Raw genomic sequence first — 12,131 nt, 5'->3', positions numbered from 1 at the left:
ATGTAAGTATCTGCTAAAAGTCATTAGCGACATAAAATTTCTATATAAAATTATTGGCGACAAAAAAGTTTCCATAGAAAATCATTGCCGTCAAAATTTTTTCAACTGAAATTAAGTGCTTCCATCAAAGTTTCTTTAGAAAGTCATTAGCTACATCAAGTTTATATACAAGATTATTGGCGACATACAAGTTGTCATGGCAAAATACCACCATGACAACGCTCGGTCACATGTTGCAATATCTGTTAAAACGAATTTTTGAAGTTTTGCCTCACTCGCCTTATAGTCCAGACCTTGCTCGCCCTATTACTATTTGTTTCGATCGATGCAGAACGTTATCTCTTCAGAACAGAGTATCTGAAATTGTCTTGATTCGTTCTTGGCCTCCATATGTTGCCAGAAAGATGTGAAAAGGTCATAGCTTTCTAAATAAAAGCTAACATTTTTTAAAAATCCCACAATATACCCCTAACAATGTTTAAGGTTTAAAAAAACATAATTACAATATTGAATATGTTAAAATATTCAATATTGTAAATAATTATGGTTTTGCGAAGCTTAAAAAGTTGAAACTTATTAACCGATTTCACCAGTCCAAAGACTGGTTTTAGATACAAATGGGTGAATAGTGGAACGGTGAGCTAGTTCCATGATCTGCAAGGAGAATGTGATTAAATACGTGCGTGTGTTTGTATGTGAAAGAGTGCAAATGAATGAAGTGAGTAAGTCAGTATATTTTATACAGTTTTTGAACTTTAAATAGCAACAAAAACTGGTAGCAACAACAAACAACAAACACCAGCAAAAGCAACCAAATACAGTTGAATAACGGAAGTTAGTTTAGTGTTGGATTTGGTTTATAGTTTTTGTTAATTTTTTTCCTATTTTTTGGTTAAATTTTGTTTACACTTAAAGAAAAGTTTAATAATTTAATGGGACTAAATAAAAAAAATAATAATTTATAAAGAACGTTATTAACATTATCCCTAAATGGAGGTTGTATAATTTAATTCTTGTATTAAATGTTGATGTATAAATTTGAAAACACCTGAAAGAATTCAAAGTAATTTTAAATATTTTCTCTCAGTGTCTTACTATCAACATACTACTGCAATTTATGCTGTTACTGCCATTGTTGCTTACTCACTAACTTACATACACACGTTTACACTTACAAATAAAAATATTTTTTTTAGCAGGTTTTATTGTTTGCCTTTATTTTTTTTCAGGGGTTTTTGGTGGAATAACAGAAGTTGACCATCAAAATAAGTGACTAAATGATTTTTTCTCCATTTCGTTTGCTTTCATTGTATTTTTTTTTAGTTTTACTTTTCACTCTGTTTTTGTAACTCCCGATTTAAATGTAATACTTAGTTGCTGCTACAGCTATTTTACGTGTGCAAATGTTTATAAAATTATATTTTTTATTCTGTTCATTGTTGTTGATTTATATAGTTTTGGGGGGAACAAATAAACTATTCTTTTGTACGAGAATATTTATTTTTTTAAAATTCTATTATTTTGGCTTTTATGAGTTTTTGATGTGGAACTATTTAAGGTAATCTGGAAAAATCGCTCAAAATAAATGGCGTTGAAATGAAATTTAGGTAAATTTACGTTTTTCCATAGAATATAATGTAGATACATTTATAATTTCAATATGTCATTTAATATCTTTATGATTTTTAGGTTATGATTTTTGTGTTATCATATTAGCACTTCAATATTTCAGGTACTGCATTGGATATTGTAAATATGCTATAATAACGATTATAATGAGGATGTTGTATGATTACAAGTTGAATTTACATGGCACGTAATAATCTTCTATAATTGCATTAAATGTTGTATGCCTCTAAGAGTTGGAGATATAGGAATGTCGTGTTTATCTCGAAAGGAAGGAAATGATCGGAAACAATACTGTATGACTTTAGAGTAATCAGTCCGTTATTGATTCTTCTCAAAACACTGAGGGATGCATACGTCTAAATGGTCCTCCAATAGGGACTTCCATACTTTGGCAGTTGATAGCGGCTATATTATTGAAGCTACATCTGTCGAATTAGCTGTCATTTATTCAGTTTGTTTTGCCAAATCACCATGAACGTATTAGAATTTAATAACTCGTGCAAATGATAAAAATATTTTATCAATACGGTGAGGCTCATGTCTGGATAAACGCAACAAAATTGTCGAATTTGAGATGATACTAATACACATGAAATCCAGGAGCATCCCAAAAAGTCACTGGCCAGGCCATCACCATCAAGGGCGAGCGCGAGGTCTCAAATATTTAGCCTGATTTGAATGAGAGGGAGTCAAACGACATGTGGCTTCAACAGGACGGCACTACGTGCCACATTGGACATTCTGCAAGAATGATTTGAGGGCATGGTTATCTCACGTGTAGGTGATGTGAACTGGATGCCGAGATCGTGGGATTTGATCCCGTTAGACCCTTTCATATATATATAGGTCTGTGGGAACCACAAACCACAGCGGCCCTTCAAGCCAACATAACCCATGTCCATGAAAATTGGACATTTCGGACGCGGCAATAAAGCGAAGCCGCGTTATAATCAATACATTGTGACATCGATAGGCCTTTTAAAAGAATAAAAAATGTCGATGATATATCACTGTTATAAACCTCTCACAAAAGTATTCTTTAAGATAAAATTTTTATTACAAATTTTTTTTGAAAAATAGGTGCTTAAATCTACTGACTGAACCAGGGCTGTACCCGATGTGTTGATGTATCAATCATGTTTGTAAGTTATTCGGGGTCTTCGTTCGGAAAGTTGATTTTAACAAACATGCGGAAATGGCTATATCGACTACGCTAGTTATCTATTGGCTGTATGACTTAAAAACTGAGGATTTTTTTAAAATAGTTATCTTTTATTTTGAAGCATTTGTTCAATATAAATTTATTCAAGGTATTGTCCATTGTTAGTTATGACGTTTTCCCATCTTTCTGGCAACATATGAATTTCGAGCCCAAATGAATTGCTTATCTTTTGAGGGCAAGAACGACTCTGTTCCAAAGTGAAGTATATACCAAAGAAAGCGTTCTGCTCCGATCGAAATAAATAGTAGTCAGACGAGGCACGATCTGGACTATAAATTTTCATTCTAAATACTTTTTAACCAGTATTGCAACATGTGGTCGAGCGTTGTTATGATGGAATATTACGGTTTCATGCCTGTCCGCATATTCTGGGCGTTTTTCGGGCAACGCTCGCTTCAATCCATTTTTTATCGCAGGTAATAATTAGGTGCAAAAATGATTTCCTTTTAAAGCGTTCAAGCTAATTTCGGACATGCAAAATGCACCAAATTTTTCTGCATTTGAATGAAGTTTTTGAGTTTTACAATAATCTTCATGAAGTAATCCCTCCAGTTATTGGTCTTCAAACTTTTTTGGCTGGCCTGGTAGATCTTTGTCTTTCGTGTCAAAATCACCACATCTGAACATAAAAATGCAGGATTTTTTAAATTGTTAGCTTTTATTTTGAAGCATTTGTACAATATAAATTAATTCAAAGTATTATTTATTTGAGACCAAGAACGAATCAAGCCTTCTTCCAAAGTGAAGCATATCCCAGAGAGGCCGTTCTGTTTCGATCGAAACAAATTCGGACGGGGTACGGTTTGGACTATAAAGAGGGTGAAGTAAAATTGGCAAACCACTTCATCCTAAATACTTCTTAACCGGTATTGCAACATCGAGCGTTGTCATGATGGAATATTACGGTTTCATGTCTGGCCACATATTCTGGGCGTTTTTCGGACAATGCTTCAATCCATTTTTCATTTTTATCTCAGGTAATTATTGGGCGCAAAAATGATTTCTTTTTATAGCATTGAAGTATAATATCGGACATGCAAAATCATCATTCAAGGACTCTCGTCATCAATTCGTGTGGTACCCAATTTCCCTGCTGCTGCTCGAAAACATTTTGAAATTGCTACTGGAGTAGCTCCCAATGATTTGGCAAGCTCTTGTTGAGTTTGACAACAATCTTATTTATTAAAAAAAAACTTTTTAGTTTTATGTTTTTCTGTAAGGTATATTTACGGAGAACATTTTGGTATAAAAAATATATTATATTTTTCGAATATGTCGACGTACGCCCTTCGGAAATTTACCTATTTTTCATCAAAATTTCAACATAGGGCCACATGTTCTAAAATCCCAAAGCTGTGATCAGAAAACGGAAAGCAGCTATGGAAACCTTGATATGTTCCCTATCAATCCCCAAAGTATTTTCCCAGCCCCGAAAGAAATGTGAGCCCTATGGGCAAAATTGTAAAAAATATATTTTTTGGGATTTTCGCTCCAATTTTTAGGAATTGCGGGATTTCCTTTGGCATTTTCGCTTTCCAAAAATATAAAAATCTTTGAAATCGGATGAGAAACAAAAAAAGGCACGTGTTTAAAAATTTTACATGTCGAAGGTACCCTACATTGAGCCCCCATAGCGCTGCCCCTGGAGCTTTTGTTGGGCCATTTTAATAACTTAAACTCGAATACTGCTTGGCTACGCCCACGTCAAATTTTATTTTATACGATCGGACCAGACGTTTAGAAATGACAGATTTATTTCCAAAAAAAATTGATTCTGCCCCAGTGTGCAAGTGAGAATAAATGACAGATATGTACCATTCAAAATGATTTAAAATATTTGTTCTTGCCAGGATCCAGCTTCTTTGATAGTGGTTATAAAAATTGGGGTAATAATTAAAAACAATTTGGGCCAATTGCATAATATACATGTTGCTAAGGCGAAATACAGATCTTGGATGGATGATATGGTTAGTCTGGGTACGGATAATGGTGTGCAACAGTTTCTGATTGGTGGAATGTTGAATGAATTGGTTTTCGTAAGAGCTGTGAAGATGACAGTAAGATGATGCAAGAACATCATTACCAATGATTAACTTTGTTCTGATAAGAAAAGTCTTATCTAGAATGAAAATACTGTTGAATGGGCTAGGCGTTGGGAGAGTGTGGAATGTCCCTTGGATGTATTCCACACTTATAATTTTTGAATAAGGTTAATGGGGATATTTAAAGCATCATCAGAAGCTATGGTGGATTCTGTAATGTACTGCTGATTTCCGAAATACCCACGTTTAAAGTTTTGTAGGACCAATAACATAATTTCCTAGAAAGAACGACTTTTTCAACTTTAAACTTATTTTTTTAAATAATTTTAAATTTACTTTATTTTATAGTCATTTTCATCCTATACATAATATGTGTCGCCATTTTTTTTTTTTTTTGTGTTTCGTATAAATATTTTGTATTCAAACAGATACATTTAGATGACCAACAGAAACAAAAAAAAAATAAATAAACGCTGAAACATGAACCACATCAACTGAAAAGGTCAATGAGTTATTTTGTAGCATCCAATATCCAACATTCATCTCACTTGTATATAGAGACCAATCTAGCAGCCAACCACTCTGTTGAATGGTGTTAAAAATGTAGTTTGATTTAATTTATTTCACTAAATCCACTACATACTGTACAAATTTATAATGCACTGCTAGTAAACTATTATTTTGAGTATCTGTGGGGGAGAGGGAGTTCTGGTAGCTATAGGAACGTGTATTTATATAAAAAAAAGTATTGTCTATGTTGAGTTTACGTGCACAATGTTTTTACCTGCCCTTTGGTATTTAATTTAATTTTCAAACTGGAATTTATTCTCTTTCACACACAGCCACACTCTGTAACAAATCGTGCCAAGAGTTTGACGAGGATGCAATCAGTGAAATGCTGTCCAGCAAAAAATTTTGTAACTATAAGTATTTGTTGCGAGTTTCGTGAAGGAAAGTATGAAAGAGATGTTTAAAATTTCTATATTCGTTTATCACTTCCAAGAAGTTATTGGGGAAGTGATCTTCATACGGGAATAACTGATTTCTTATTGGAGGTTTGAAGGTGTACAAGTTAGTTTATCGTTTTACTCAGTACATCATTCGTTACATTTTGACAATTAGTTTTGACACAGAACTTGGATTACTGAACGAATTACCAAGAAGTTGTTAAAGCATATAACCAGGCAGTAGCTAAATAGTAGGTATATAAAACGTTTTTATATATTAAACAGAAACAAAAATTTTTGCTGGGTCATTCGTACTGTATGTTTAATCACAGTTACTGTTCTTCTCCATATCCACCTTTGCCACTTCCACCTTTCAATTTAGAAATAGTGCAAAGCAAATATCCTGCTGGAGTTGTTACTCATACTGATGCCAAAATTAAATAGAGATTATTTTGTATTGCGAAATTTTATTAAAAAAAAAGCGAAAAAACAACGAACATAAAAATAATGCTTTTTTTGCGCAAAACTACATGCTATTGATGTAAAAGAAAACAAATCCGTAAAGTTTTGTGTATTCAAGTGAAATAAATTAATTGGATTACGAATATCTGAAATCATGTTTAACAAAGAATTTTTCAGGGAATTTGTGGAATGAAAGAGACGTGAGTATGTAAGTGTGCTGCTGTTGTTGTGGATTTTTCGCTGAAACTTTTTTTTTACATGCAACATTTTTGAAATAACTGTGTGGTTTGCTGTTGAATAAAAAAACAACTCAAAAATATCTTATATAAATAATGGTAAAAATATTGAGATGAAAAGGAGACAGTGATTGGTTAGGTTTGGTACTGGGCATGGAGAATAAATAATTAACTCCGAAGGCAAATAAGGTCCTTAGGTTCAATACGTCTTACCGAAACAATGGAAAACTGCAAGAGACGAAGCAGTTTCATTAAATTTACAGTTTTTATACCCTTCAACATGAGTGGCAAGGAGATATATAAGTTTGTGATTCCGTTTGTGATTGCTACATTTTTCATTTGTAACCCCACAAATTATATATATTCTGGATCGATATATATAGCGGAGTCGCCTTTATGTTGAAATCAACTTTCCTTAGTCCCCGAATAATAAACAAACATTATTCATACATCAGTATATCCGTATATCAGTATATAGAGCCGGTTCGATTGCTATTTAAAATCGAGAAAATCGGTTCACAAATGGCTGAGATATAAGGAAAAAACCAGGATGACCTCGAGTTTTGATCTATATCTGGATTACTAAGTCATTAATATAGACAATATAAATATCTAAGGATAGATATTTCAGAGAACTTTGCAACAACGTAAGTCGGACTAGTGTTTATAAACCGGTTAACCGGGTTTTCGGTCTCTTTATACTCTAAAATACTCCTTTATCGAGGATTTATTTATACTGGAAAATACTCCTTAATTGTTGGTCGCTTTATAGTGTTAATAATCCGTAATCGTGGATCTCTTTATACCGGTTAACCGAAAAACCGGTTTTTCTTCGAAATCTATTCATTTGCTCAAAAACAAAATTTCTTGATATTTTCTATTGAATTTTGAGTTTTGAATTTGATTATTTTGACAATTGAATATACAATTTTTGTTATTGGTTGAATTTCAAATACAAAAATTATTGAATAGATAATTTTCGTCATTGAAACACAAAAAATAACAAAAATGTGTTTTCAATTACAAAAATGGGGGTTTCCGAAACCCCCACATAACTTACATACACGATTCATACATCAATATCTCCGAAATTCTTCAGGCTCGGTCGCTATTTAAAATCGAGAAAATCGGTTCACAAATGGCTGAGATATAAGGAAAAAACTAGGACAACCTCGATTTTTGACCTATATCTGGATTACTAAGTCATTAATATAGACAATATGGATATCTAATGATAGATATTTCAAAGACCTTTGCAACGACGTATATAAGACCATAGTAAGTTGGACATACAATGGGTCAAAATCGGAAAAAAATATTTTTTAACCCGAATTTTTTTTTCATCAACAATGTTTTTTTTGTCATAAATTCTTTTCCCAAAAAATTATTTAAAGAAAATTAAAAAAAAAAATTTGAAAAAACTTTTTTTAAAAAAAATTAAAAAAGAATTTGGAAAAAAAATTTTTTTAAAAAAATTTTAAAACAATAAAAAAAAATTTTGATTTTGTTTAAACAAAAATATTTAAAAAAAAATATTTTTAAGTATAATTTGGTGAAGGGTATATAAGATTCTCTCTTACTTGTTTTATAATGACATACAATCACAGCGTTTACATCTTATAGGTCCTTTTTTTGACTTGTAACATTTTCTGTTTCATTTCAGAAAGTAGATATGTATTTAATTAAAAAATTGATTTACATGTTTTGGTTGAAATTTAATGAATAAACCAATAATTAAAACAAGTACTATATAGTTAGTAACATATTTATAGTCAATTCCATTAGACTGAGATAATAATTTTGAAATTTTTACAAAATAAATGGAATTAGCACTTTTGTATATTTTTAGTTATTTAATATTAACCATTCCTGACTACTAAAAATTACAAAATTTAAAGCAGTATATATTTTATTGGACATTTTATGTTTTCTACACATATATGACGGTTTACCGGTTTAACCGTTTTTCCGATGTCGGTTAACCGAAAAACCGGTTTTTTAAAAAAGGCCAATTTTCGGTTAACCGACAAACTGGTTTTTTTGAAAAGTCGGGTTTTTATAAACACTAAGTCGGACCTACAATGGTTCAAAATCGGGAAAAATATTTTATCACCCGAATTTTTTTTTCACCCAAAAAAATTTTTTGTCATAAAATTTGTTCACTAATAAATTCACAAAAAAAAATTTTGAAATTATTATTGAAATTTCATTTTCAATAATAAATTTTTTTTTTTTTAAATTTTTGTTTATCTAAAAATATTTAACATTTGTTTAAGATTCGGCACAGTCGAATATGGCTTCTTACTTGTTTTTATTCCTAAATGGACCTGGGAATGACATTTATTGGCTTAATTATAAGTCTACTTACTTAAATATGCATTTAATACATATGGGCAAATCCACGAGAATCGCTACTACGACTGAAGAAACCCTTGAAACATTTTTTTAAGATGATTTGAATAGAAGAAAATAATAAAGTGTTACTATGTGATAGTATTTAGATCATATTACAACATTTTAAAGACAAAAATAATAGTTTAAACTGATTATGTTTAATTTTTTAATATTTTAGGTAGTTTTAGGCTAAAATTCCGGCGAAAACTAGGCTCCCAATTAGCTTGTAGTATGAAATGAATTTGATTCTGATAGATTTTTTGCTATTGTCAAATTGTTTATTGAAACCGAATGTATGTATGTTTTCTATTAATTCTTTTAGTTTTTGTATACATATATTTACAGAATATATATTGTTTTATTATAAGAGAAAAATCTATACTGGAACCAGACAGCGCGAATTGAAATCAATGGCGAACTCACTGAGGAAATTGCCATTTCAAAGGGAGTAAGACAGGGTTGTATATTGTCGCCATTATTATTTAATATATATTCCGAAAAAATATTTCAAGAATCGCTTGAAGGGGAAAGAATTGGAATAAGGGTAAATGGAATGTTTATCAACAACATACGCTATGCTGACGACACAACATTATTAGCAAGTACTATATCTGGCTTACAGAAACTGATGGACAAACTTACCTGTGTAAGTGAATCATATGGCCTTAAAATCAATATTAAGAAGACAAAATATATGATTGTCAGCAGGAAAAATTTACAAATCACTACGACACTGAAAGTGAGAAACACAGAAATCGAACGAGTGAAAAACTTTAAATATCTGGGAGTTTTAATAAACGATCAATGGGACTCATCCAAGGAAATAAGATGTCGGATAGAAATGGCGAGAGATGCCTTTTATAAATACAGAAAAGTACTTAGCAGCCATGATATCAGTCTAGCAACAAAGTCACGATTTATTAAATGCTATGTTTGGTCAGTATTATTATATGCGGTGGAAGTATGGACAATTAAAGCCACGGACGAGAAAAGATTAGAAGCATTTGAAATGTGGATATACAGGCGTATATTGAAGATTCCATGGACTGACCGCGTCCCAAATAATGAAGTATTGAGAAGAATGAACCTGGAACGACAATTAACTAAGACAGCCAAAAATAGGAAAATCTCGTATTTGGGACACATAATGAGAAACGATAAATACAATGGACAGGCTATCGTGATGAACTAAATCTACTAAATGCTGCAAAAAATAGAGAGTTAATAATTCCTGAACTGCAATAAAAAAAGATACATTTAATTTAATTCAGTTTAATTTATATTTATATAAATATGTTTGTTTTTTTAAAAAAAACTGTAAAACTTTGTATTTGTATGATCGCTTACATCCGAATAACGGATTTGCAAATAAAAGAAGAAGAAAGATAAGAGAAAAATCTGTCACGTGCGATATTAAATTTTATTTATTATAAAATCATCCAAAGATTGTTTTTATTTAAATATGACGGATTGTAAAGGAAAAATATTTCGTTTAGTGTAAGAAATTAAAAGAAAACATAACGCCTCTTTAGTTTTATGAAAATAATTTGAGGTAAATTATAATAAATTTGAAAGGAAATAAATTTAAGTTTTACATCAATTCAATTACAGTAGTTTATATGTACTAAATAGGGAATACATGATATTTTAACTTCAAATATCTTTCAAATATATTAAAAGATAAATATGTTTGAATAAGAATTTGTTCAAATTTATTATTTTGAAACACAGGTCGTATGATTAATATTAATTAACTGGTTGTTTTAGCATTTTGGCCATAAATCTTTAACAAGAACAGTTATCGAACAAATTTTTATTACAGGATTTAGTAAACATGTGGGGCTACTTAAGTATATATTTAGAAATTGTATTACTGAGCAGTTGTGGTGTAAAATAGTTGTGGTGTTAAATATGTTAAAAAATATTTAATTTTTGAAAATGCATTTAATAAAATTTGCTAAAATTTTAGTCATATTTTTGTTTTTATTTTCCTATAATAATCTAAATAGAGAATGCATTTAAATTCCTTGTCAAATCATTTTGAAAAATGTTAAAAAGTAAGAATTTTATTGAATTTTATATTTTTTGAAACACAGGTCATATGATTAATATTAATTATCAAAATGTTTTAGAATTTCTACCATAAATATTTAACTAAAATACACAGAAAAATTATATTTCAATTCAAACATTTATCCCATATTGAACTGGTTTCAATTATTTCATAATTAAATCAAGTATTCATTTGCTCAAAAGCTAAAACTACGAAAATTATCTATTCAATAATTTTTGTATTTGAAATTCATCCAATAACGAAAATTGTATATTCAATTGTCAAAATAATCAAATTCAAAACTCAAAATTCAATAGAAAATATCAAGAAATTTTGTTTTTGAGCAAATGAATACTTGATTTAATTATGAAATAATTGAAACCAGTTCAATATGGGACAAATATTTGAATTGAAACGGTTTAAAAAATAGTTTTTTCTGTGTAGTTATCAAGTTAATTGTAATAGTAGGCTTTTGAAAAATTATGGTCTACTCAAATACATATATGTTTGAAATGTTTGAAATGTGTATTGAGACGACAGAGATTAAAAAGAAAAGTATTTAAAAATAAAACTGGTGGTCTGTCCACATTTAAGCAGTTCGTAACAGATAGGATCCTTTAGGTCCCACCATGTACAGAGCATTACCTTAGCGCCATGGATATTTGGCTTTGGTGTCTAATCGGCTGGTTGGTCGGGCTTCACATACGATCTCTTATGCTTCCGGTTATCGTAATGGATGCATTTTTTTTATCGCCAGTAATGATTTCAAAGCAGTATTTCTGCCATACAAAATCGTCTTTCAAGGTCTCTAAGTGCCAAATTGTATGGTACTCAATTTCTGTGTTTTTGGGTGAATCCTGCTGCTTGCAAAATTGCAGATTGAGTAGCTCCCAATGACTTTGCAAGCTCTTGTTGAGTTTGACAACAATCTTCATGGAGTATAGCATCCAATAATTGCTCTTCAAAATTTTTTGCCTGGCCTGGGCGATCTTTGTCTTCCACCACTTCTGAACCACACAAAGCATCTCTCACACATTGAAACGGACGGAACTCATTCACCATAAGCTTCAGTTAGAAATCGGTGTGCTTCAGTTAAACTTTTGTCTAAAGAAATAAAGCAAAACTTCCCGTATATGATTCTTTGTT

At 30.9% G+C, this 12,131-nt stretch overlaps 1 protein-coding gene across 1 annotated transcript in view; it reads right to left on the bottom strand.

Moving 5' to 3' along the window:
- The window catches only part of LOC135956844 (repetin-like), a 103,538-nt gene that overhangs the window by 68,714 nt on the left and 22,693 nt on the right, over window positions 1-12,131 (bottom strand). The window lies entirely within an intron of this gene.

The sequence above is a fragment of the Calliphora vicina genome, chromosome 4 (assembly GCF_958450345.1).
Source record: "Calliphora vicina chromosome 4, idCalVici1.1, whole genome shotgun sequence".
NCBI classification, from domain to species: domain Eukaryota; kingdom Metazoa; phylum Arthropoda; class Insecta; order Diptera; family Calliphoridae; genus Calliphora; species Calliphora vicina.
The sequence above is the reverse complement of the archived record's forward strand: the minus strand, read 5'-3'. Positions and strand labels throughout refer to the sequence as shown.